Here is a 21627-nt window from a genome sequence, read left to right on the forward strand (position 1 = left end):
AAAGCACATGACTTTGCCCCAAAATCTCCACCAATGACCTTTCCTGGTTTGCACAGCTGCTGAGAGCTGCTCCAGTTTCCCTCTGTAACTGAGGTGCAGAAACTTTCCTTTTCCTTTTCCTAAATGGATTCAAGTGTCTTTGGTCTTCGACACCTTCAAAGGAGATTGTTAATGGGCACCCCTCAGGTTTGAACCCCTAGTTTTCAAAGCTCTGTGGTGCAGGGAGAAAAACAAGGCTAGCTTTTACCTGGAGGGCATATATATATATATATTTAATAAATCATTTTTTGTTTCCTAATAATGTAAGTGATATTTTGGGTTTATAATTTAATTCTATAATAATAGAATACATACCATACATACTTTTTTAATAACTGAAGTGTTATTCTTTAAGTTTTGGATATTTAATATTTCAAATATTTGCATCATTTAACTGGGACAACTGGAAAAATTAAAGAAAGATTTCAGACCTGGAAGTGTGAAGATGTCCTTATGCCCCTGAAACTTTGCTCACTTTTTTCAGTAATAACAATTGATCTTCCTTAAAAAATATAAAACAAACTGCCCTAGGTAGCTATCTTTCATGCTGTTTGGGTTAGACATAAGGCCGGATAACGGTATAAATCAGTCCCACTGACTTCAAAGCTATTATTTCCTAAACTTTTTCCACCAAACAATTTGGTTGATAAAATCTCTCCCAGTGAAGGGTTTGGCCCTCTGCTCCAAGACTGTGGGGCTCAGGTGCTGTGTCTCTGTGGGTTTACCCCTGCTCTTCAGAGAACAAGCCAGGGATTTTTTTGAGTTAAGATGTCCGGCTGGCAACTATCAAGGCTGGTAAATGGAGAGGAGCATGGTGGCATTGCAGTGCCATCGCGGGGGACATACTCCATAGATGACCTGGGGAGCCTGAGAGGATGACCCAAGGATGGACACACAGAGAAGAGCCGTTTGGTATCAGGGTACCACCTAACTGTTGCATTGAGGGACTTGCACACTGTGGCTAGAGATGGATGTTGTCTGGAAACACAAAATAGGACAGGATGATTTTGTTGGGATCCAAGTCATCTGCAAGGCGTCAAACTCTTCCCTTAGTGGCCAATGACAGAACCCAAGGGAATGGCAGGAAGATGTGCCAGGGAAGGTTCAGATTGGACATTAGGAAAAGGTTCTTCACCCAGAGGGTGCTGGACACTGGAACAGGCTCCCCAGGGAGGTGTCATGGCCCCGAGCCTGACAGTGTTCAAGAAGAGACTGGACAACGTCCTCAGACACATGGTGTGAACTGTGGGGTTGTCCTGTGCAGGGACAGGAGTTAGACTCGATGATCCTTGTGGGTCCCTTCCAACTCAGGACATTCTATGATTCTATTCTATGACTTGGCAATTTTAGCAGAATTCATCCACGAGAAACTTCACAGCATCTTGCCTTGCTGCAGCTAGACACTCAGAAACATTTCGTTTGGTTCAGGAATTTTAGACCAGTTCCTCACTGCTCCCTTCTCCAGCTTTCCTGTTCACTCCCCACCTCCAAAAACTGAGACAAAACCCCAAATTCTGGAATGTCTCACTTCAGGCCTCCCACATTAACTTGCAAAAAGTTCTACTATTCTGATGTTTTCCTGCTATTTTTAAGACAAATGTCATTATGTTGATATTTCCTCTATATAACAATTCCAGTTTCTCGACATATTTTTAGTCATATTTTGTTCACGACTCTTAGATCACTGTCATTTTTTTTCCCCCTCTTCATTTCTGGTAAACATAAAATTACCTTGTTCTATTTATAAAAGCATACATAGCATGGTGTAATGCTATAGATACTACTTGTAATTAACTGTGATATTGATATAAATATCATAGACAAATAGAGAAGCGTTAACTGGATATAGTGAACATATACAACAGGCGAAGTGTCAAAACCCCATCGTTTGACTGTCCCCAAGGTTTCAGTGAACAATGGCTGGACGTGGCTGCCCTGTGTTGTGGCTTGACCTCCCCTGGATGTGCCAGCTGTCCCGCGGGGATTCCTCCTTCATCCCAGCCCTGCAGAGGAAGGTGATGGAAGCTGCATCAGTGTTTTGTATTAGAGCTGCACGGTTTCACCAGCCGCATTCCCGCACGTAAGAATCACGACAGCACCACTAATGAGAACCAACGATCACGAGGCAGATTTCCCCTCTCCAAAGCCAACATGAAAAAATCATAAGACTGGATTTGGAAAAAAACACGGGGTTTTGAAAACCATGCGTGTTAGTTGTTTTCACAGATGACTTTCGTTCAAGCAGATTTCTCCAGTCACGAGGGAATGAATTTTTTTTTTTTTTAAATTTAAGAATGAAAAGATTTCTTAAACTGCTGAATAATCACCGATCTCCAGGAGCTGGGGCTTTTGAGTAGACACTACAGCATGGCATGGGTCGAGGGTAAGTTATGTAGCACATATCATGTGATTAAGCAATACTGCAGGTCTCTAACCACTTTACACATAGAAGATAATAAAGAAAAGAATTCTAACATAAGCACACTAATCCCACAGCACTAAAATATGAAGAGAAAAATATGTGGCAACAGTTTACTCTTGCGCCTTCCCACTTATTGTTTGCCTGTTTGCAAGACATGCTATGCAGGCTGTTGTGCCAGGCCTGCACACTTGACCCTCAAGGCAAAATCTTGCCTAGTTGGAATATGCAGCAAAAATACCATAAATAAGTAATGTGCTTTTAAAAAAAATACAACCTTAATCCATCTGATACCATCTGATTGGAATAGCCAAGTGCTGTATTTAAAGAAAAAGAAGAAAAAAAGAGTACTTTGCCGCTGGAGGACAGGAGGAGTTGCTTTGGAGATCTCGTTAGGAGAGAAGAGATCCCGAGCAGCAGCAGCAATTGCTGCAATCCGTGCACTGCAGAAAACTGATATAATAGAGAGCCAAAAAGCGATGTGCACCTCAGGTCATCAAAAGACTCTTTTGGTATACACGGTGCCTGCCCGCCAGGTCATACATGATTTTTTAGTATATATGGTGCTTTCACAGAATTATAGTATCATTTTGGTTGGAAGAGACCATCAAGATCATCAAGTCCAACCATTAACCTAACTCTGGCACTAAAGCACGTCCCTAAGAACCTCATCTATGCATCTTTTAAGCCACTCCAGCGATGGTGACTCCACCACTGCCCTGGGCAGCCTGTTCCAATGCCCGACAACCCTTTCTGGGAAGAAACTTTTCCTAATACCCAATCTGAACCTCCCCTGGTGCCACTTGAGGCCATTTCCTCTCATCCTATCTCTTGCTACTCAGGAGAAAAGACCAACCCCCTCCATGCTCCAAGCTCCTTTCAGGCAGTTCAGAGATCAGAAGGTCTCCCCTCAGCTCCTGTTCTCCAGCTGAACCCCCAGGTCCCTCAGCCGCTCCCATCACACTTGTGCTCCAGCCCCTTCCCCAGCTCCGTCCCCTTCTCTCAACTCGCTCCAGCACCTCAAGGGCTTTCTTGGTGTGAGGGGATTATAGAGGCTTTTTTAGGATATGTGGTGCCCTCCCACCGGGTTATACATTATTATTTTGGATATATGGTCCTTGTCCTCTAGGTTATATGTGGGTGCAGGGGTGAGCGCAGCTGTTCCACTCCAGCATCAACCAGAGCTGTCAATAACCAGAACAGTAAAATTACAGCTGCGGGTGGTGCACCAGGTCCATACCTCCTACCTGCCCCAAAAGCACATTTTTGGGTTTTCCAGTGAGCAGGGCAGGCCGGTGGTGGGTGTTGGGATGGGAAAAACGGAGCGGTTTGGGTTCGTGCCGCATGGAAAAGGCAGGTCCAGACTTTTTTCCTGGAGCATCATTTTTTTCCTGGAAATCAGACCAGGTCAGATAAGCTGCGGGCAGCAGGAGGGGGTTAGACCGTGCTCACTGCTGTGATAACTGTGCACGTGTTCTGCTGGGACAGGAATCTTCCCCCTCACACCCTATGCCAGGCTCCCTCAGTGGCGTTCGCCACAGCCCATAAATTAACTGGATGTTTTATCACTTTTTAATTAGCAATGCACATGTATACAACGTACTTGAATACCTACAAAGCAATATAAATAATAAACGCAAACAGCAGCAATTTATCAGTGCGATGGGGTTTAGCTGGATGAGTATCGATCCCTCTTTATAGCTACATATTCTTACAGGCAAAAGATAATACATTTTTACACACAGAGTGGTTAATTACTGCTTAAAATAAGTCAATACTAACTGGTCAAGCAATATAATCCATTAGTTGTGTTTAAAATAAATTAGTCAATTTGATTTTCTCAGAACTGATATTTGGGGGGTTATTTACATTTCTAGGTGCTAGTAATTTGCGTCAAGGAAATCTTTGGCACTGATAACAAGCACTTCATTAACTAATTAAGCTTATAAAGTGGTTCAGTGACTGGTATAGTTCACTGAGAGTTCACATTTAAGCTGACCAGAAATGCAATTCTTTTAAAATTTGGACTGAAACAATCAATTAAAAAGGAAAAAAACTTGCTGAAGAAAGCATTTGTTTCAGCTGGGAACTAAGGGTTTGTGGGTTTTTTTAACTTCGAGGGATTTTGAACACTTGTAAAATATAAAATGAAGGCAATGTTAAAAACAAGAAACTATTTGTAAGTAAATTTTTTTTATTCTTTTTTTTATATTGAAATGAAAACCTCAGAATTTATTGAACATAATTCCTACAGACCCTTTTTTATTATTATTTTTGGGCAATGCAACAAAAGCTGATGCAAATCTGCAGGGCATTTCTGGATAGCTGAATTCCCTTTTTTTTCTAAAAAAAAGGTTTGGCTAAAAAAAATAGCACTGCAGTTTAGACCTGTTTGAATAGGAGAGAGGAGAACCTCATGTTCTTTCCTCCTAAAGTCTCCCTGTGCTTTGTGCTGAGGTTATTATTAGGACACGGCTGTCCTACAGGAAAAATCCCAACCTGAGCTCAGGGCCTTACTGAGCCCCTTTGCAAAGGGAAGAATTTCTTCAAAGCCCCTGTAAAGCTCAGAAAAAGGATTGAATTGAGGGGGAGGAGAGGACGAGACTCGTCTCACTGCAGAGCCACGTGCTCCTGACACAGACGGGGTGCACCTCACCCAACGTCAGACACCCGTAACCTGCTGCGTGCCTCAGGATAGACGTGAGGAAGAAATTTTTGACACTGAGGGTGGTGAGAGCCTGGCCCAAGTTGCCCAGAGAGGTGGTGGGTGCCCCATCCCTGGAGACATCCCAGGCCAGGCTGGACGGGGCTCTGAGCAACCTGAGCTGGTGCAGATGTCCCTGCCCATGGCAGGGGGGGCACTGGGTGAGCTTTGGAGGTCCCTTCCAACCCAAACTGTTCTGTGATTCTATGACCCATTTGCCCCAGGCTCCCTTTATGATCACTGAAGGAAAACAGACACTTTTAGGAGGAGGTTTGTCTGCCTTGAATTGGGTGATGGATTTAAGAGAAGAAGAAACTCATCCTGGGTTTGCTGGCCATGAAGATAGCCCAGTCTTGAACAGTCTTGGTGGAGACACCAGCATTTGGCTGGGTGACCCCTGCTCATAACACTGATATCTTGGGCCCTATCCAAGCTTGTTCCTGAACAGAAATGCCCATGCTCAGCTTTGCTGGCATGACAACTCACACTGAGCTCAGTGGCGATCATGTCCAGGAATAACTCATCCAACTTGAGGTCTCCACGGCAGTGAGATATGGTGCTCACTACCTTCAGTGCCACTGCTTCTGCAGGTCAGGCGACGCAGGTGGGCAGAGCTCTGCTTAATCTTGCCCAGTTTCCTGAAGATTTATGCTACTTGCAGTGTCAGAGCCTGTTTCTGCCTCCCCTGAGGTGCAAGGAATGACTCCATCAAGAAACCACAAACTAGGCCCCACTCTTCCAGAAATATTTGGGGTCTTTTTACCCCAGGTGACACACAGAGCCCTGGGTAGGAGGAAAAGGATGGTCAGCAGCTCACGTCAGCACCAGGGAAGAGTTTGAGAATGGAAGAGGAAACCTGTAGCCAAACTGCAGATGAGGTTATGGTGCTTGGGCTGTTCCACTCCAAATTTCGGACCAGAAGTGGCGGATGGAGCTGCTGTTTGCAGCCCGACTCTTCTGCTTGCTCAGACATTTTATCTGGGAATGCCTTTAGCAGACTCGTAACCACCGAATGAGTTACAGTCTATCAGCTACAAAAACATCCAGACGTGATTTAAAGGCTTCGTGCACAGGCCGTAAGGAAGCGCTTTCACTGGTTAATCCCTCGTGCTGTTAAAAATTGTGCCTTTTTTCTGCTTTCAATTTTTGTGGCGCTCGCTCTCACCTTCTGGTCACTGCCCCAGCAAGGTCACAGAGCTACCTGCTCTCAAAAATCCGTTCCTTACACAGATACTGGCAGACGTTAAATATTAAGATATTAAATGCCTTTTAATTTTCTGGTGAGTAAGCCAAGTGGAGCAGATGGCTGCTCACAAAAAGTCTCAGAGGCTTGGTTTTGGTCCTCTCCCATGGGCTAGTGGCACATTTAGCACTCTTATGAGCTGCCAAATGTCTGGAGCCCTTGGGTCTTCTTCATCAGTGAAAATCTTGAACCCCAAGTAGGATGAAGGACATATGCCTTTGTTTTCACAGCCAACCAGAAACATGAAGTTTTTCATTTATAAGATTAGCAAAAGAAGCAGAAGATCCTGGGTTAGGAGCCATTTCCCAGCTTGACTATCTTAACTGGAAGATCCCAAGTACAGCAACCTTTGATACCCACTATGATTTATGTTCTTTTTCAGGTTTCACCATGCAACCTCAGGACTAGACTATCTACAAACATCTTTTGTGGCACCACGAGAGCCTGTTGATCAGCACTGCCTTGATGGTGTGTCCTAGGAGCTCTCAAAACATGCAACAGCCCTTTCTATGCGGGTGTGAAAGGGAAATGCAAGATGAGTGGTTTGCAACCACAGACAAAGCTCATGATGTGATGTGAAAGCAAGAACTGACTTGTAAAAGCAGACATAGAGTGAAACAGGTTGAAAACCCTGGCTTATCCTTATTCATCATGGAGGCAGCCACATTTCTATGCTACACCACATCGAACCCTGTAGCAGATGGTCGAGAAGGCGCTGTCTGGCTGCCCTTGGTTGGAGCAGCCTCCCAAAGTGCTTTTCTCTGTAATTCCCCAAACAGCTGCACAATCAGCTGCCCTAACAGGTGGTGGGCTGGTAAACAGAGCACTTGGACATTGCCTAGAGATGCCCTGACGTGTGCTCCAGAGTCCTGCTTTTTGTGCAAATACCTTGTTTTGCTCAAGTTTCTAAAGAGAAAAGAAATGCTGCAGCTTCTGTTCTGCAACAGTGGCTGAAAGGACAGTCAGACCCTTCAGTTCACAGTTGCTTCTCTAGGTTTTGTGCCACTGCACAGTCCCTGGTAGTGTCTAGACAAGAAATTGCAGTGCTCCTGTAAATAAATTCTTGAAGTATGTGAGATGAGTGTCTTTGTGAACACAAATCCAGATATTCCTCAAACATTTGTTCCAGGACACAAAGATTGTGCCACTTGGGCAAGGTTGAGCCACCAGTGAAAATATAATGCCCGTGTCTCTGTGTGCACTGCACTAGTTGGAAACCACATCAAGTTGTCCTTCAGGAGCACCCAAGGTCAATGTAGGAGTCCAGATGGGTGGGAATCTCCCTTCTGCACTGGAGAAGGGAAACCAAGGGCCAAAGAAAGGAGTGGCATCAAAGTAGTGGTGAGGGTCCACCTGAGCATCCTCTCCTGCAGAGATGGTCCTAATGGGCTGATCACAGATGCTGGAGCAAAAGAGCCTGTTTGCATTTGAGAAGCAGCATCTCTGATGTGGCCAAAAAGGAACAAATGAATGAATAAGAGACTAGTCCAATCTGCATAGTCCTGGGACAGGCTCACATCCAAAGCTCATCTCTTCCCAGACTGGGGTGCGGACTTAGATACAGGGTTCTGGTTTGAGCTGCTCTTGAGCAGAGATGTCAGGCATGCTGGCTAAAGGCTTTCATTTTTTACTGCAATGCTGCTGTCTGCCAAATCGGCTGAGCTGGGAAAACAATCTATAATTGACTACAGAGGCAGTAGGTTATAATGATTTAGCCCTTTTCTGAAGCATGCACATAAGCTTTGCCAATTAGCCAAAAGTTAGAAAGATTTTTAATGACAATATGTCCAGAGGGAGGAGGCACTTGGAGGGGGAATTGCGACTGCAAATTACCATGGCCCAAGCTTCAAGTCACAGGAGCCCGAGGCCTTATGATGCAAAGAGGAAAAGATACAGTGAATAGATTTGCTTGCAGATGAACATGGAGCACACGGCTTCCCAGCTGGAAATGCTTCTGGGTTGTAGCATGGCGTTGCACCATTCTTTCCTTACCATCGCACAGAACCTACACAGGACACTGTAGTTCACGGAAAGGAGAAGCAGAGATAGTGATGGGCATCTGTCCTCTCCCACGGTAAAGCATGGGGCTGATGCTGAGACTTGGGCCAGTGTCATAACGAGTTTTGTGTTGGGATGAGACCAGCTGGCCCCAGGAAGCAGCTCCATCACGGCAGCAGCCAAACTGAGCTTCTTCTGCAGGGTACAAGTGAATAAATCTTCTCTACATAACCTGAAGAGGTGAAGTAGCCTGGAGTGAGTATTCCTTGTTGAACACAGGCCCAAGGAAATGACTTGCAAGTGCTAACCCATGTGCAGTTTGCTGGGACCCAGAGAGGAAACAATGGTCCTGCTCCTCCTCCCATCCCTCCTGCTTCCCTCTGCTGTCCTTCTTCTTCCCTTGTGGCTGCTGAAACCTACTGTGAAACCTACTTCAGACAGAAAACTAACTTCACCAGGAAAAAACACAGGAAAAGTTTTCTTCCATTGTCATGAGTTGGACTGGCTCAGCCAAACCTCCAAGAGTGGTCACGCCACAAAGGAAGGATCTGGGCTGCCCAGTGTGAGCAATGGGAGATGATTAGGTGTCCACAAAACCTCGTGGAGATACACTGTTGGCATGATTTCAGGGCAGGGGGGAAGGAGCCAGGTGTATGTTAGAGAGCACACGGGTTCAGCTTATTGGAGTCTGGCTTATACTTCTTCCTCGCATACTATTACTAAAGAATCCTGCAAAAAAAGAAGTTGATCTGAACAGATCCCTGAGTCACTTCATGCAGTAAGTGTGAGAGATAACCTGTTTACTCCAACACCTCTCAGATCCCACTATGCTGAACAGCCATTTAAGTCAATGGTTTTAGCTGGATGTCAATTTGGCCCAGTGGGTGTAAATCTAACCTTGACCCTCTTTAATCCTGTTGCATTAGCCACAACTTCATCAGCACAGAGCAAAGACTCAGAGGAGGACTTAGGGAGCCTGGGTCTGACAGCACATGCCACATTCACCGCTCTTCAGATCCAGCTGTACTGAAAATATAAATCACAGTCTTGCATTTAGATGTTGACGGGCTGAATCTATATATATGTAATAAGTAAAATATATAACAAATATTGCAATATATTCAGACTGGGGTGCATAAAAAGGGAGTGATTCCAGCTTCTAGCCATTCCTGGCCACCACATTAAAAAAGCCACAGAAGAAGTACGTATTAAATACAAGCGCAGGGTGCTGACAGCGTGCAAAGTTGTGAGAAGAGCTTTGTGTGTTTGCTGAACGCACCGCACTCCCCACTTGGCCGCGGTGGTCATTGCTGCCTCTGGCAGAGCTGCCACAGTCCTAGAGCAACTTACAGACACACAATGTGGACAAGGAAGGGGAAAACATCTGATGCCTTGCTCTGCTCATGAAGTCTGTCCCAGCTTACAAAAAAAGGAAACCAAGCCAGCTACTCAGCTCAAGATAGGGAGTCCCCTCTTTGAACTCTCTTGGCTCTGTGTGTGTTTTACTCCACCTCTTGTGTTTACTATCAAGTTGGGCACAAACATATTTGTAGCTAGGAGGAGTTCTAGGCAAGATTAGCTATCCAGAGAGCCAAAGCAGAGCAGGCTTGAAGAAGAGATTGGTCTAACTAGGAATTTAGGGCTGATGGGATGAGGTCTCAGCACCAGATCCATGGGTAGAAGTTGCGCTCTGAGCAGCAACACCAGAATTGCAGTGTCAGTGAAGTCTGCAGCCCATGTTACAGAATCACAGACTGGTTGGGGTGGGAAGGGACCTCTGGAGATCATCCAGTCCAACCCACCTGCTAAAGCAGGGTCACCAGAGCAGATCACACAGGAATGTGTCCAGGTGGGTTTGAATGTCTCCAGAGAAGGAGATTCCACAACCTCTCTGGGCAGCCTGGTCCAGGGCTCTGGCACCTCAAAGGAAAGAAGTTTCTCCTTATATTCAGATGGAACCTCCTGTGTTTCAGTCTGTGCCCGTTGCCCCTCATCCTGTCGTTGGGCATCACTGAACAGAGTCTCTTCAATCCTTTTGACACCCACCCTTGAGAGATTTATAAGCATTAATGGGGTCCCCTCTCAGCTTTCTCTTCTCCAGGCTGAACAGCCTCAGGTCTCTCAGCCTTTCCTTATAATAAAGATGCTCCAGACCCCTCAGCATCTTTGTAGCTCCAAAAAGTTCAACTGTTCCTGCAGTTCCCAGGCAATCCATAGTTGCTTGCCTTCCAGAAGTCAGGTAGGCAGTGAGGAGCCATCCAAGTCATCCACAAGGGAATGGTCATACAACAGCCTTGGGGAACTTTCCAAAGGCCACATCTACAGAGCACAGCACAGAAATGTCTAGGATGTGTTGAACAACCTTTGTCTGTGGATGGCATCAGCACCAGAGGAGTTACCTGCCTTGCCGCAGCTGGGATCCCTTGGGTCTCCACACATCGAGCTAATTTCTCTCTGTTGGTACTGCCCTGCGGGTTTGCTCAGGGATCTTTGCATGGCGTGATGCCGTCAGTCCTGCCATGTGTCAGGCACATCTGGCCGCTCAGGCAGCCTGCCAGGGAATTAGGACTGCACAGCACCGGCTTTCATATGAGCACACGGGCTTTTGAATGCCCCGTTTCACACAAGCCAGGACATGGCCTCTGAACACTGAGCAAATGCTGTAGGGGTGATGCTCTGGGTGACGACGCCAGATACTGTCTGTGCTGATGTGGGAAGGATTTAGGACTCAGCTGGACAGAAATAATTCCCTTCACAATAGGTTCAGGGAGAAAGCACGCTGAAGGGAAAGTAGGCAGCATGTTGCCTCTTCATTATCTCATGAAAGGAAATTAATATTGCACCCCAGGGGGGGCTAAAGCCCTTCTGGAACACATTTGCAGAAGTCTGCATGGGCTTCTGGCTACATACGGAGCAATCTGGGCTTACAGGGAGTGTGTCTCTTTGCCGCCACAGCAGTTTGATCTTGGCTTTACGGGTACCCATCCAAACAGTGTTAGATGGTCCTTGCCTGGTGTCGTGCGCTCCAGCTGCAGAAACCTCCTCTGGATTTCAAAGGCTACAGAAATTCCAGTCTCTGTTCCAACCGTGTTTGTTTTCTTTGGGTCCCTCTCCCTAACTAATTAGCTGTTGTGTTTATTGGAAATAGGAGACGCACTCCTGACGAACGTGGAAGCGCTGCGTTTAATGGAGCCCTTCGAGGAGGTCAGAGCGGGAGCATTTCTTGAACAAACAAGTCTCCCACTGCAGCATAATCCTCAAACTGCAATGAACCGCTGGCTCCCGGATAGCAGTGGGGATTGTGACATGTGTAATTTGCATAAGACCTTCACTAAATAGTCGTTAGGAAGCCAATGAATATAAAAGAGGGTTGGCTGTTATCAGGTTTGATCTCAGAAGCGTTCACAGGAAAAAGAATTGTTAAGCATCTACATGAGCAAAACTCTTTGTCTTCTTCAGTTCAATTGCTACTTTCATTTGTCTTTAATAATACGGTATTTGCTCACTCTTAGACAGCCCTTTGCAAGGCTGTTCAGATCCAAGGCTAATTTGCTCAGACACTTGGCTCTCCCAATATGATCACTAAAACTCCTGGTACACAGAGTACTTTTCCTGAATGTTAAAGCATTTAAAGCTTCATTTTTTTTTTCTTGTCCGTGCCTTGAGTTAAGTATTTACACCTAGTCCGAGACAGCATAAAAACAAGCTAATATTTCAACCGGGGGATGTTTTACACCTTGTTATGCAGGTGGAAATGGCACACAGGTACAGCAGAGCTGGGCTATTTCCAGTAGGTCATTCTCTTGTTCCGGTCAGCCCTTAATTTAGGCCAGCCCTGCCCCACAGAGGTATGTGCAACCACGCCACTAGTTCTTGCCTATTTCTGGGGGCTGCTTCTGAGTTTGCATCATGTAAAGCCTGGAGCTATTTTTGATGCAGTTTTGGCCGCAGAGCAAAGGCAAGGGCTTTCCATGCATGACGACCTAAAGGGGCACCAGCTTGGAAGTCCCATCAGAGGAACATCTCACACATGGGTCAAGGGCCTGTTTGAACTGAGATAACCCATTGTATAACCAAGACTTGCCTGACATTCGCTGTCCCTCAGGACACAAAGGAGAAAAGCAGACAGTGTCCCATCCCACCACATTTGCCTCCCTGGGCACTGGTCCTTTGAACATCCGTGGGTGACCTGCAGCTGCAGACTAGACCTTGCTTTTTTTTTTTTTTTTTTGCCAGAGGACATGAGTGGATTCTGTGAGGCTGCTTCTCTAAGTGATAAATGTGTGGTTTGGGTTGTGGCTACTTAACAGCAGGTCTCTTTCTTCCTGTCTTGCTGTGAATGATGAGAAAGCCTCAAGCCAGAAGGGATCATTGAATTTTCTCCTTCAAGCTCTAGGGTACAGCAGAACACATCTGTTTGAGGTTCAGCACCCAGGAATTGATGGCATCATCAGAAAATTATCTGCGTGGATCTGAGGAGGTGGACATGGTCCCCTCCCTGGAGCAGTTTATTGCCTTCACAGTTAGGAGGAAAACACAAATCCTTTTTCCTGGTTGGAGTTTGTCTGGCTTTGCCCTCCAGCACCAGTTCTTGTTATGCCTTGCTCTGATAGATTAGAGACCCTTTAGCACCTGGTGTTGTTATTTTTTTTCAAGAGAACGTACTTATGTGCTATAATGTCCTCTCAACCTTCTTTCCGATAAGCTAAACACCATGAGCTCTGTAATTCTCTTGTAAGCCATTTCTTCCAGCCCTCATATCATTTTTTTTTTGCGACTGTTTTTGGCACCTTCCTCAATTTTTCAACTTCCTTCTGAAAACGTGGGCATCAGAACAGTACTCCGTGTTCCAGCATCGGGCTCGTCAGCTCAGACGCTGCCTAATCAGCAGGACCGTTTCCAGCGTCGGTGTCTCAGAGGAGGGAGAGGGGGAGGGAGGAGGAATCCCTGGCAGCTTCATCGAGGGCCCTTTGCCTTGGGGTTTGCACTCTTTTCCCAGCTACAGAAACCAGCCTCTGTCAGAACACATCTGTTTCCACAAGCTGTCTCACTGAAGTGCAAGAAGACCTCGTCTTGTACCCTTTAGGACTCCTGTTTGGCTGCCCTGGGCTTCGGTTGGTTTTATGTTTGCTTCTGCATCATGCAAATATGCACAGAGAAGGCTTGACGGCAGCATTTCACCAGCCTTAAAAATCAACAGTCGGGCCTAATCCAGCTCTCCTCTCCCTCCTGGCTTTGTAAGAGGTAAGCCTGAACAACCAAGTGTCAGGACACCAGCCTGAGGCACATCTCTGCCCATCTGTGTGGGGGATGCACAGCTGACAACCCAACAAGAAGTTATTTATAGCAATTCCCATGTCCTCAGCAGCTCTTTCTTTCGAGGATGGTGTCACCGTCGCTTTACTGTGCCTGTAACCACACCAGGGCTGAGCTCTCCCACCAGTTTGCAAGCCACCCGGGTGCAATCCAGGCAGCAGGGGAACAGATGAGTGTCTGGTTGTTGGCATCCCTGTATCTAGCAGGGAGGCAGAGAGTGCAAAGGTGCCGTTGCAAGCCATCTGCAGCGACAGCCTCTCCATTTCTGACTGCTCAATCAGGGCTTCTCATTGCAGATGGACAAAACCACAAGGTCCTGTGCTTTGCTTTTGGCCCGATTGCACTTCTCCCGAGCTCTTATATTTGCACCTAGGAGCAAATCCCTCCACCAGGATCCCTGATAAAATAGATGTCATTGATAAAGGCTGTTCCTTTAATAAAAGGACCTAGGACTTCCAGGCTACCATGAAGAAAAGTAGTCTCTCCACGGTGCTATGTATTTAATCAGTGCATGAAAAGACAACCCATCCAGAAAGACAACCAGAGAAGTCCTAACACTGTGCTAGTGGTTGCAGGCACAGGCAAGACTGTACGGCTTTGCAAAGCAATAGGTTACACCAGCAAGGCAAGTGAAGTTATGTCTTATTACAAAAGCCAGGCTTTTCCAGTGCTTTCCTAGAACGGAAAACGCTTTCGAATTTAGTTTCATGAACACCATCCTATTCATTAGTAAAGTCATGGATGACCTTCTACTGCCCACCATCAGAAAGACAATTTAGCATAAAAGCTTTTTTTTTTTCACAGTGGTTTTATTATTTCAATGTAGAAATAAAGCCTAAAATAGCATGTTTTGGAATCAGTTATCTTCCCAATTACGTGAGTGCAAATTTAAGGTTTCTCCCCCTTGATGCCTTTGCTATTCAGTCTGTATTTCCAATGGAGCAACCAAACCAAGTGGGGACTCTCAGCCCCAGGCCTGCATGAAATGAAAGCTGTTGCTGAGACCTGTCAAGAGAGTCACACACTTCAGTAATTGCTAATCCTGGAACAAATGAGTGAATACTTCAGATCCAGCCAGCTACTAGCATGGTCACCAAAGGAAACATTGAAGAAATAGACCAAAAATGAAAAAATCTTTGGGAAAGAATCCAGATTTCCCAGTGCAGGTTTGATACACATATTTGTAAGTGAAGGCTCTACCCATCAGAGCAATGTGAGATTTTCTTTTTTCCTCCCCTTTTCTCCATCTTTATGGAGCTGAGGAAAGTGTCCCCGAGGTTTAGTACCCACAGGTGCTCTGGGGACGATAGTAGCCTGGGCTGAATTCAATATATGCCCAGAAAAATCATTACTCATTGCTGCTAGACATTTTAATGGACCTTCTCAACATATCCCTGGAGTGTCTTACAAATATTAACATACAAATCCTCACGCTTCCTTCCTCTAGGAGGCTGTTATTGCCCAGACTTTAAAATAAGGAAGCTAAGGCCGAGAGGTGAATACGCTGGCCAAGATCACGTAGGAAATGTGTGATCCTTGTGGTGTGGATACTCCTGACCGACAAAAACTTACCCTGGCTTCTTGCCCGTGGCGGATAAGAAAGTGGAAAGGTTTGAGTCACGCTTTTATGGGAGTGTTTCCACCGCATCATGGAGAAGCAGCTTTATCGGCCCGTGCAAAGAGCAGCATGGGGCTGGTGTGTCACCATCCCTGGAGAGGACGGTGGGACAAGGACCCCATGGGCACGCAGCAGAATGAGAACTCTCTCTCATGCAGGCACCCCAAAGCAATTATCTTAGGAATCTGGTGGAGACTTCTGCACCTTTATTTTATTTTTTTGTTAGGGCTATTAGAAAGGTAGGTGTTTTTGTCCTGGGCAGCTGGATAAAATTCAAGGGCAATGTAATAAACCTCTCTGCATGCCCTGTGATGGTTTTGCTTCGTTTAAAACTGGCACTGGTTTAAAGTTCAATATCTCAGACTCTGCTCTGGTTTCTTCCCTGAGATGACAGTGAAAATGGCAGCGCTTGGAGGAATTACTGGCTGAAGCAAACTCAGGCTGTATGATTTTCATTAGCACTAACGAGCATCAAGCAGCTGACATCTTGTTTAGGAAAATGACTGTATCTCTAAGAATTCATCCCAAATCGACGTACTAGCAGAACAAAGGGCTCTGCTGTCCCAGCTTTCTCAGCTCTGCAAAGGGACTTAACTCTAACAAAGTTTTCCTTAATTTGGTCCATTTTGATGATGGAGACATTTGATAACAAGCCTCTGTATGATTTCGAGACTACTTTCCCAACTTCCCCAATCACATCAGAAAGCTTTTTTTTTTTTTTTTTTTTTTTAATAAGCTTATGGTTCCTAGAGCTGTAAACTGTACAAAAACATCTCTCTTTGGTTTTTAAGATGATTTTATGAGTCTCTCATCACTGCAAGGAGCAGCCTGCAAAAGTGAAAAGCAATACACACTCCAACCTCACATAGCACAGCCAGCCAGGAAAAGTAATCCACGTGTGGGGTTTTTTTAAAAAAAAACAAAAACAAAAAACCTCGATGCAGATGTTTTTTATCCCAGTTAATCTCAAGATGCTGTGAAGCCTGACTTACAATTTTGAGGTGGTTCAAATCTTCTGGGAGAAGGAAGCCAGCAAGAAGCCTGTGAATTGGCTTCTAGTGAAGTTGGGGAGATGACAGAAGGATGCTTAAATTAAATGCCCAGCAGCTCAGGCAATTCCCTAGTGCAGCAGCACGAGATGTTGCTCTGCCCTCCAGCCGTGCCCGTGTCTGCTCCTTCTGCCTGCAGAGGAAGGGCTGGGTGCCTGCCCTCACCCCACAGCTGAGACAAGGGTGCCCTGCTGACCCTGCAGCTCTCAGCCATCTGCTTTCCTCTTCTTGCACCAAAAAACCTGTCCCTGCCCCAGCTGGCAGCCACTGGGGTGCCCCATGGAGCAAAGTCCTCAGGGAATCACTACCTGCAGCTTGGCTGATGTTTTCCCCATTGCAGATGAAGGTACCAAGGAGATAACTGGGGTGAATGGAGAGAAATGGAGGTGAGTTCATCTTCTCTTGTGGCCCCACTCTGACCACGGTGTTGTCCGTGGAGTCCCACCACTTGCATGCTCTGCTGCACACATTCAGGTATCCCAGAAGCTTGTTAATTGAGCCAAATTGAGTGATTTTATTACCGCACATCAGCGAAAATGAATGGCTTAACAGATAGCAATGTGAGTTCTCACTCCATTTTGCCGTCAGCAGCCACAGCAGAAGTTCCCTCTGGTGCTGCTGCCCATCCCACCATCACCATCAGCCCTTGCTTCACCCCGGGGCTGACGGGTGATTCATGGTCCCCACCATGCTCCATCACCGCTAGATCTGCAGAGAAAACCTGCTGAGCACCGCGGGTCTGGCACTGTTCGTGTCTGCAGCTCCGCTCCGCCGGCGGCCGCTGACGTTAGTTTTCACTGGCAGCCATGGCTCACACTGGAGTCCGGAGAAATGAGGCCATTGCACCTTTTAAAGCAGCATGGTAACTGTGGGGATGGTTTAATTCTCTCTGTAGCCAAGAGAGCTAGAGGCCATAAATAACGTCTCCATGCAGGGAAAAGGCAGGCGTTATATGTAACGGGGGAATCCAGCCATGGTGGTGAGTACAAGGACTGGCTTCAGAGGCGAGACTGGAGAGATGAATAATAACATATATATCTTCGCTAAATGGCATCCATGAGAGGCAGAACTTGAATATATATGTTTTTCAAGAGCATATCCTAAGATGAAGAATATTTAGTGACAGGCCAAGGGGACAGCAGTCAAGAAACTGATGGGTTTTCAATCTGCCTTAGTATGAAAAATAAAGTCTATGTAGATATACTGGAAGTGATAAACGCCAAGTAAGGAAATGCCTGAAAAGTCTGAACACAGACAAAGCAGCCAGGATGGAAACAGTAAGTTTGCCTCTGTGGTGAGTGGCAGAGGATGGCTTATCACAGGGCTTCAATCATTCATGCTAAAGTAGTACCAAAGGAACGATCAAAGACCAGAGTACCAGGGTCTATACACCCTGCAAGATCTTCCCTGCACTAAAAATTGGTATTTTAAGGCATGAAATGAAAGGCAAGGAATAGAGACAGGCAGGCACCAAGGTCTTAGGAGGGAGGACCAGGCAGCTCTTGCACCACACCAGTGCCCTTTGCTGTCAAGCGCTGGGCAAGGGAGTTCTAGAGGGCAAAAATTACTTGCTTGGGCAGATCTCCTTCCTCTGGACAGTGAGAGGGAGAAGGGGAAATATTAGTGCAATGATCTGAGAAAGAAGGACCAGTATATCCATTGTGAGGACATACCCACACCATACCCTCTCCTTCCAGCACTCCTCCTCTTGGGAGCTCAGTGAAGGACATGGAGTGAGCTGGCACCCGTCTGGGCTGGGGGAGGGAGACCTACAGCCCTGGTCCTAGGGGAACCCAGGCATGGTCCACTTCTCTGGACCCCTTCTTCCATATTCAGGAAAATCTTGGGAGCTTAGGATAGGCAGAGAGGTCACATTTGCAACCAAGGAGTTGTTTTAGGCAACGGTGAGGGGTCTAACCACACCAGATGAGAGTGCTGGTAGGAAAGACAGAGGGGAGAAGCCACTCAGGAGCTTGCAACTCTCTTAAAGAGAGAGAAGGAGAAAAACAAAGGTACTTTGGCACCAGCAGTGAACTCCCAAGAGGCAGAGGCCTGAAGAAAGAGGTGGCATCTCCTGCAGTCGCAGTGAGCTGCACGCTGCGAGGACATCCTGGAGGGATGCAGAGTTAACTTTGTACCACAGCTCCTTCACTCCCTCCTTGGTTCTTTCATCCACCCACAATTGGCTTCATCACAGGGGCTGGGAAATTGCTGAGCACAGAGAAGTTCTCTCTCCCCTCTGCTGGCAGGACCCACTGTGCTGAACACCACAACCAGCACATCCCGCTGTTCCCCAAACTTTGTTCCCAGAGAGCTTCTCTTGAGCTGCTGTTCCCTTGGAGATGTCCATGAGCCACCTCAGCACCAGTACATTGATCCTGCATGGATCTGCAGGTGACACAGACATGGCAAAACATCCAACGGGGTGTTAAAGCCCCAGGCAGCGTGTGGATGCTGACTTGCTTCGAGAGCAGGTTGTGTCACCCCTGTGTGTTGTCCACCCTGTCTGGGAGAAGGAGAGGACATAGTGCTGCTGGGAGATTCCCAGGATCATCCTCTGCCTCTGCCACCAGCAGCTCTCTGTGTCCCACAGGCTGTCCCAGGCTCCCATGCCTGAGAATTTCTGAACCACACACACCTTTAACAAAACTCACGTCAGACACTGTCATTTTGATTGATGCACTGAGAGAAGAGTTTCGTCCTTAGAGATAAATACCTGCATCTCGAATTTAATGTGTATTAGAGGGGACAGTCCAAGGAGCCAGGGTGAAAGGATCCCAATTTCCAGCTGTGCTGCCAGCTTCTTACACACCCTTGGTCCTAAATTCCTCACCTAGTTTTCCCCATGTATAATGAGAAGTAAGGATACTGTCTGGAGCTCTGCAGAAACAGGGTCTAAACTGTGTAAAACACATGCTATATGGGGCGGTAAATCCTGCTCTGTTTTCCATATACACTGAGGATTCACTTAGAGAAGGCAAAATCATGAAGCAGCTAGTATGGAAGTGAGATAAACCTAATATAAGGCATTTTTAAGACAATTATTTGACTTCTAGAAGCCGTCAGAAGATGTTTAATGACAGACTGAACATGTCCTCTCTCCCATGCTGATCAAAAAACCTAAAAAAGCTCTAATCGAATGCTCATGAGCACTTTTTCCCTCCTGTAAAAATGGAATTTAATCAAAAATGGAGAGACAGAGACTCAGCTGACTCAGTGGGACCTGGGCCCTGCCTCGCAGAGCTCTTGAGGACACGTTTAAGTCCCAGCTAATGGTCCTGATAGATCAGCTACTGGCCGACTCCAGGCTGTATTCCCCATCACGTTTAAGGGCTGTGCTGTTTGGGAATGGATTAGCCAAGCAACTTGCTAATTCAGAGCATTTCTAAGAAGGTGCTGCTGTCATTGTTTCTCTTTGGAATCTGTCCCTGTGCACATGTGAGCAGACACATCACAACAGTCTGGAAGAGCAAAGCATTTTGCAATCCTTTTCCAGACAGTAAATTCAGGACAAATTTATTTGGTTTGAATATTTTGGCACTTGCAAATGTAAATTTCTCCTGTTTCCATTTGCTTTTGCTTTCCATTTAGAACAATATCAATATCAAACTGCTTGTGGGCTCAGCTATCCAGTCTTTGGGTAAAATAAGTCTGTAAGTGAGCAAAGGTATTTTCAATAGCCCAGGGCAGAGCTGGGCCCAGCACATCTTAACACATCTGTGGCTGCTTCTGAAGCCAGGATGGGTCCGTATTGTTCCCAAGTATCCCGAATCACCAGCCCTGGGATAACGGGGCCTGATAGTAGGGGGTCCTGTGCTCAATCTGCTGCTGGTTCTTCCCAGACCTTTAATGGCTCGTGCCTGTCTGAGAGGGCCTCCCACTGCCAAGGAGGAGATAGATGAGATTAATAACCTGGACTAAACTTCATGAGGAAAGGATCAGCTGATGGTGGTCCCAGAGACGACCACTGGGAACCCACAGCAGGACTGACAGCCCATGGGACAGACGGCAAGAGCTGCAGACAGCCTGCAGAGGCAGCTCCCCAGGGTGATGGTACCACTGCCCAGAAGGTGCTCTCATCTTCTTGTTCTGGAATGTTTTCGACCGAGCCCTCGTCTGTGCACAGAAGATGTGTTCAAATCTCAGTGAAAGGTGCTGGAGCAGCAGATAGCCAGTAGCTCTGGGACCCAAGGTGGGATACCAGCCTGCATTTAAGGGATCTAACTAGCAAATCAGGCTGTCTCTCCCAGGCTTTCTGCCCACCCGGCCCGATGCTGTTGCCCTCATCACCTGTGCTGCTGCTGAGCTCAACACTCAGGTCCAAAACCTGTCACCACAGCCTGTTCCTTGAGGGACACTGGAATAACCTTCCTGACAGAGAATGTCATAATTAATGCTTCCTGTACACTGTTGAAATGTTAACGCTTCTATTAACACAGTTTATTGACTTGCTTTTAACACCACAGGTGGCTTTTCAAGAGCTCAGGCTTGATTTAAATCTCTCTTATTGCTCTAATTATGGAAATGGCCAGAGCAAAGGAGCACATTTCTGCAGCCAGGCTCTCAGGAAAAGCAGGAGGGAGGCAAAGCTGTGTGGTTTTATTTTCTAAGCAGGTATACAGAGATCAGGAACAGGAATGGACGTGGATGATTCACCACAGCCTGGCTCAGATATTCCTCAAAGATTTACCATGGGCATAAAGGGAATTCACAACTCAGCATCTTCCAGCGGTGTAAAATTGTGTCCTTGGTAAAGCTGGAGTGGGAAATGCAGGAACTCTAAGCTCATCCTTTAGCTCAGAGACGACAACTGTGGCCCAGCTCTGGCCTCACTACTGCTGACAGAACCTGGATCCCATCAGGTTGAAAAGGTGTTGAGGTGTAGGACCACAGCTCCAGCCTCTGGACACAAGCAAGACTCTTCTCTGGGTCTATCTGAGGAGAGAAAACCAGCTCCGAGGCTTCACTGCTCTGCTCCAGAACCCTGGTGAGGAGGAAACAAGTCCTCTGCCATGTTAACCCTCCCTCGTGTTACCTCTCATTTAAATATAGTGCTGGGTCTTGCAGGAAGGGCAGCTTAGTGCAGAGAAGCAGAGCAGGAGTTCCTCCTCCCTGCTCCCCCCAGCCTCCCTCTGCCAAAGGGCGAGGGAGAGGGACATTTCTTAGAGTCATGGAGTCATAGCATCATTTGGGTTGGAAGAGACCCTCAAGATCAAGTCCAACCATTAACCTAACACTGGC

At 46.6% G+C, this 21627-nt stretch overlaps 1 long non-coding RNA gene across 1 annotated transcript in view; it reads right to left on the reverse strand.

Moving 5' to 3' along the window:
- Positions 1 to 1965: 1965 nt before the first annotated feature.
- The window catches only part of LOC135984834 (uncharacterized), a 70066-nt gene continuing 50404 nt past the window's right edge, over positions 1966 to 21627 (reverse strand). Inside the window, exon 3 of the long non-coding RNA XR_010605717.1 lies at positions 1966 to 2042. This is a non-coding gene — a long non-coding RNA (uncharacterized LOC135984834). The remainder of the gene's footprint in view (positions 2043 to 21627) is intronic.

The sequence above is a fragment of the Caloenas nicobarica genome, chromosome 2, assembly GCF_036013445.1.
Source record: "Caloenas nicobarica isolate bCalNic1 chromosome 2, bCalNic1.hap1, whole genome shotgun sequence".
In the NCBI taxonomy this organism is placed as follows: Eukaryota; Metazoa; Chordata; class Aves; order Columbiformes; family Columbidae; genus Caloenas; species Caloenas nicobarica.